This window comes from Brienomyrus brachyistius, chromosome 8, assembly GCF_023856365.1.
Source record: "Brienomyrus brachyistius isolate T26 chromosome 8, BBRACH_0.4, whole genome shotgun sequence".
NCBI classification, from domain to species: Eukaryota; Metazoa; Chordata; class Actinopteri; order Osteoglossiformes; family Mormyridae; genus Brienomyrus; species Brienomyrus brachyistius.
This window is the reverse complement of record NC_064540.1, coordinates 10,339,445-10,346,041: the sequence shown is the minus strand read 5'-3', so window position 1 is coordinate 10,346,041 and position 6,597 is coordinate 10,339,445.

Genomic DNA, 6,597 nt, shown 5'->3' with positions numbered 1-6,597 from the left:
TTTTGACAATAGGATGTAGGCTTTGCAAATACTAGGTCATCGATGACATGTAATTACACCATCTGGTTATTGGAACTAGGATACTCAGAAATCCAAGCTAGGAAGTTGCTGATATTATCACAGTTTTTCGCATTTTTAAGTAAGTTTTAAGCAAATATTCAGGGTAAAGTTTTTTGTTCGTTTTTGCTGGCGAATAGAAAACCCACAAACTTGCGATTTACTTGCATGACATAATTGGTTTCACTTTTAACATACAATAAGAATTTCTTCGGAAAACAAGTCACAAATCATACTCTAAAAGATGATTAATTATTATTATTATTCGTCTCGCATTGACGTCACATACTAACAAGAGTGCTTGAGGCAAAGCCTGAATCACCATCTATGGAATGATGTCCTCAAGCAAAGTAAAGCTCATTGTTTGATAGGAATATGCATAAACAAATGTATTAGCATCTGGTTCTCAGGTTGTTTGTGACAACCTTCATAGCTGAAGAAATACATGCTATTGTCAGTAATGTCCTTCAAAAAGCAATGTTCCGCATCCCATGGGGAAGAAGGGTTGTAGTTTCTCAACACTGCTTCAGCGATGACTACATTAAGGTAGCCACAAAGCCATTGTAAAAAAATAGCATATGTTGAAATAGTTGTGAGATGGAAGCTGCTTTGATCTGACCGCTCAACAAAATTGGTCACCCAGTGGCCAGCTGGTTTGCCTGAAGTTCTTACCACTCTAAAGAGCACAGGCCCATTATTACACAATTTCGTAAAATGCATTTCTTTAATGAAACTGTAAGAGTGGCTTTATTTTCTTCACATTGATAGTTTACCGTCACAAATTCTGTTGAATATCAGATGTACTTTCTTTACAGACCAGGAAAAGAAAAAGGACAACATTACTCATAAGAAATAGTCTATAACGTAAAAATGCTATTGAACTACATATTTATATAGTCAATTGGTAAGCAATCAACCATTCAATGGGTTTAATTAGGTAGATTACAATAGATACTTACTGGGTTTAAAACAGCCCGCACCACACATTTCACAATGTTGTTGTTACAAGACAGTTAATGTTACAATCTGCATTCAAAGTCATAACTGCTAGCCTAGTCTGGAACATAATTTGTTGTCAAAATATATATGACATTATAAATCAGCACGACTGTACTGTGGTTTAGTCATTTTGGGATTTTAAGAGTGAGGTTCTGAATGGATAATTGTTTCTATGGAAATGACCTTTGTACTTGAAGAGACTAAAACAGACCTTGGTGAATGATGTAATGTGTAGTTTAGTGACAAGCTTTAGTTTGCTGACCGTACGTTTGATAGCAGGACAGCAGGTTTAGGGTTTTACCTCCAGAAAACTTGTCTTCTCTAAACACTGTAGGAAGTTCCATTAACAATAAAATTATGCATCTTTTAATTGAGGTCAGAAATATTGAGGAAATTGTAAATCAAAGCATCGGTAGCTTGAGGACTTTCATCTAAGCTGCCACCTGTGTCTTTGATTCTTGTTCTGAGCAGCTTGTAATTTGAATCCATACAGGTGCAGTAATCTGTAGCTGCAACTGCAGAGGAAAAATATCCAAGTTACACACACATATGTGCAATTCTGATAGGCTAATCAGTTTCCAGAACAGGTGGGTTTTTTTTTCAATTGTTTTCTTTGTAATGAACAACCTGGGATGAAAGTTTGGTAAAAGGTGACCAGATGAATACATGTACCTTCACTGTAGAGTTTTGATTTTGAATACCTCATATTATCATGACTGTTCAGCAAAGGTTTTCTTAAACAAATACAGCAGAATGATTATACTTTCGAGCTGCAAACTTATTTTTGTAATATTTGTACCATTTTTATGTATATCTGTTACATAGTTCACCATGACATCTAATTGTCATTAGACGACATTATTTTTTATTTCCAATTTGTCTTGTTTAAAATCCCAATAATATAATTGGAAAACCTGGGCATGGTGCTGTTGTTTTTTATCTTCTTTTTCCTCTTTGTGAAACAGAAAGTGCAGATGAAACAGGATGTTTGAAGTGTTACACAATGTACACGAGTGGTGAAGTATGGCGAGAACACTTCTTTAGTGTGAATATAATAAAACGTCAAGTTTTGCTGTAATTCAGTTCCTCTATCTTTATAAGTACTAAACCTGGTAAGCAAACTGAGTATCTTACTAAGAGGGAAGTATTTCAATCAAATATAACACAATTCATAAAGCAAATGTAATTGACTGTGTTCCTTGAGATAGCTTTCAGGCTCCCCACAATTCTATAATATATAACCAGTTGGATGGATGGATGGATGGATGGATGGATGGATGGATGGATGGATGGATGGATGGATGGATGGATGGATGGATGAACTTAGAATCACTTTAGACTCTGAAGACTATATAAAATTCAAACTCCTTCATTGATTAACTGAAGTAAAAAGGCCTTAGACATACAGGGTCGAGATTGGAATCCTTCCCCAGACTGTGTGTGGAGTTTGCATGATTTTCCCACATCCATACTGGTTTCCTTCAGGTAAACCAGTTTCCTTCCATAGTGAAAAAAACGTATGGCTATGCAATTTGGTGTCTCTAAATTGACTATAGTGAACGAGTGTTCTACATTGGACTAGGATGCCATTCAGAGAGTTCCACATTGGACTGACATGCCATTCAGAGAGTTCCACATTGGACTGGCATGCCATTCAAAGTGTTCCACATTGGACTGGCATGCCATTCAGAGTGTTCCACATTGGACTGGCATGCCATTCAGGGAGTTCCACATTGGACTGGCATGCCATTCAGAGAGTTCCACATTGGACTGGCATGCCATTCAGAGAGTTCCACATTGGACTGGCATGCCATTCAGAGAGTTTCACATTGGACTGGCATGCCATTCAAAGTGTTCCACATTGGACTGGCATGCCATTCATAGTGTTCCACATTGGACTGGCATGCCATTCAAAGTGTTCCACATTGGACTGGCATGCCATTCATAGTGTTCCACATTGGACTGGCATGCCATTCAAAGTGTTCCACATTGGACTGGCATGCCATTCAGAGAGTTCCACATTGGACTGGCATGCCATTCAGAGAGTTCCACATTGGACTGGCATGCCATTCAAAGTGTTCCACATTGGACTGGCATGCCATTCAGAGTGTTCCACATTGGACTGGCATGCCATTCAGGGAGTTCCACATTGGACTGGCATGCCATTCAGAGAGTTCCACATTGGACTGGCATGCCATTCAGAGAGTTCCACATTGGACTGGCATGCCATTCAGAGAGTTCCACATTGGACTGGCATGCCATTCAAAGTGTTCCACATTGGACTGGCATGCCATTCATAGTGTTCCACATTGGACTGGCATGCCATTCAAAGTGTTCCACATTGGACTGGCATGCCATTCAAAGTGTTCCACATTGGACTGGCATGCCATTCATAGTGTTCCACATTGGACTGGCATGCCATTCAAAGTGTTCCACATTGGACTGGCATGCCATTCAGAGAGTTCCACATTGGACTGGCATGCCATTCAGAGAGTTCCACATTGGACTGGCATGCCATTCAGAGAGTTCCACATTGGACTGGCATGCCATTCAGAGAGTTCCACATTGGACTGGCATGCCATTCAGAGAGTTTCACATTGGACTGACATGCCATTCAGAATGTTTCTCTGCGCTCTGTCTTCTGGGATTGGGCCAAGGATCCTCCACATCCCTGTACTGGTTGAGCAACTGTAAGACAGACGGTCATATGGATGGATGACAAGTGATTAAGTGCAGAATATCCCCATGAACATTCAGCTCAAATGCAGTAGCATGGAAATTCCCTGGTGTTTCTAATATTTCTTTGCTCGCTATTTTAGTCCCTGTCCAGTCACTCAAACTGACAGATCCTTGCTTTACTTTTTTGCATTCACAGACAGACTCACTTGGAGAGACATACAAATTAGTTTTACAGAGGTCTGCTCACAAAGAGTCCCTCTTCTGTTACTCTATAAAACAAAACAAAAAAACATGAAATTATAATAAGATATTACATTTACATATGCTGTTTATGAGGAAAAAGTCGGTTTAGGATTTCATAATTTTTAGGAAATGCCCCATAATTTACACAAATGTAAAAACCTCCAAAACACAATTTGGGATTATTTGATCTATTTATGGACATGAGTGCATAGCAGTGGAAAATCCTCATTAGGTCAGAGGTCATCTTGCTGCCCTGCCCTCCTCTTCATGCTAACTATACAAATAAAATGCAGCATAGATGACGTAAATGAATACCTGGCAATTTAAGAACTAGTTCAAGGCTTCTTTTGTACACAAACACAGACATTGTATGTCTTATGTAACTGAAAAACAAGGTGATGCCCAAATACGTGATTTTGCAAGACCACAGAGGTATAACATGAACGTTCACACTGTCGCCGATTGTAGTAATGAGAAATGAATGCAGTAAATGAGAACATGAATAATAAATGCAGCATTTTCCCGGAAAAGATGTGATGTAAACATATAATGCAATGGAATGGATTCTTTCAAATGTGTATATCCATCCATTCATCTTTCAGCCTCTTATCCAGAGCAGGATCACAGGGGAGCCTGGAGCCTATAACCGGCAGCTTAGGGCCCCAGGCTGGGGTACAGCCTGGATGGGATGCCAGTCCATTGCAGGGCACAAACACACTCACACTCTGTCTCACACTATGGGCAATGTAGAGACTGCCTCTCCTTTGAAAGAAATCCCAATAGCAAGACACAATAAGAACATGCAATCTCCACTTATACAGAGCAGAGGCCGATGTTCATTTTGTTTATGAAAAAGACAGCTAGCAATAGGAAAGAATATTTCTTGGTCCATCTGTGTTCCAACAGCTTATCCAGCACAGGATGGCAGGGGGGCCTTAGGCCTATCCCAGGTACCATTGGGACCAAAGCAGGGGCACACATTTCATAGGATGCCCATCTATGACTGATGGCTAAATCACCTAATCGAAAAAAACACATATGATGGAAATTACTGCTCTGTAATGCATGCATCTAAACATCAGTTCACAACTTAGACAAATGATGTTCTTTGTTTATAGTTAAAAACAGATATATCTAAAACACCACTAAAACCAGGCTTTCTCTGAGTGTCACACAAATGCATGTCACGCTCCAAGTGTCACGCAAACATTCAGTGCTGCGGTCGACCAATTATACGACCGACAGCTATGTTTCTGATAACGCTGAACAGCTATTGTGTTAACAGAAGAATGACACCTTACACAAAGCAAGCAATTACAACCGAACATAATAGCGAGTAGATTATTGTTAAATAAAAAGTTTATGCATGTGAAAAGCATGAGACTTCACGAACACTACGGATTTTTTGTAAGAAATACAGACCATGCAAGGTACTCCATAGGAAATTTGTCAATAAATGACAATACAAGGACACTGAAAATTTCAAGTTTGAAAAATCTGATTTATCATTTACTTATTATGAAGTTAATTGGAGAAATCTGACATCTCTGCTGTAGCTTAATCCCTGATGCGTTTCTATCAGCTTCTGGTGTCGACGGCAAAGGATTTTTCTGCATGCATATTAAATCGTATATTAAAAATACGCTAAGCTTTGTTTTTTGTTGTCGTTTACCGAGATAAGGACAAAAATATTAAGAACATGAATGAGAATTCGCAGTGTTTTCAAAATGTCAGAATATTTCAAATTAAAAAGTGGCTTGAGCGGAGGACGGGAACATGCAAAACCTTCCCTTTTGTAATCTTTCCTTTTTCCTCTCCAACGATTATGTAGTGCATTGTCACGGCGTCTCATTAACGTGGATTAATGTATTATGCGTGGTACCAGAATTAAGAAATACCCTATACCAGAGGATAAACGTGCATAGAAAATTGATGGATTGATGGATGTTTAGCATCCATGATCTACCACATCTGAATATTTGAAGGCATACTTAAGGCTGCTTGTCACTTGCTCATCAACTTAGGTTTAAGAGCAAACTGTCACTTTGAGTAGTACCGATAGAGAGAGGAGGAATGTTGTCTGGCAGAATGACTTCATATCGCGACAAAGCAGAAAATTTAGCAGTAGGATACTTTACATCACTGCGCAGGTCATCATGGAGTAAAAAAACAAACGACAAATTCAAAAATGCAAATCAATTTCGAGATACTGGGCTAATTTCAGATGAATTATGGTGTTAATGGTATGTCCAGTATGCAGTTTTGTAAAACATTAATTTATTCACATTTCCGTAATGATTTAATTTGCATACATTTGCAATTTATGGTGTACAATGTGCAATATTAAATATATAAGTCTAATATATATATATATATATATATATATATATGATTAAAAGCAATATTTTAGGAATAGTAGGTATAGTCTAATAGTTTATTGATCATTTTCTCATAACATTTCTGTATGGGTTTCCTGCGTGATTTTGCTCGTTTTCTTCTTATTCCACGTTTACCTTCAATTCAACTAAGTTGCCTTCATGAAATATTGTGTGGGGAAAACAGCGATCGCACTCTCAAATGAACTTTTGATGTAAGGCATATAAACTGCTATACAAATTC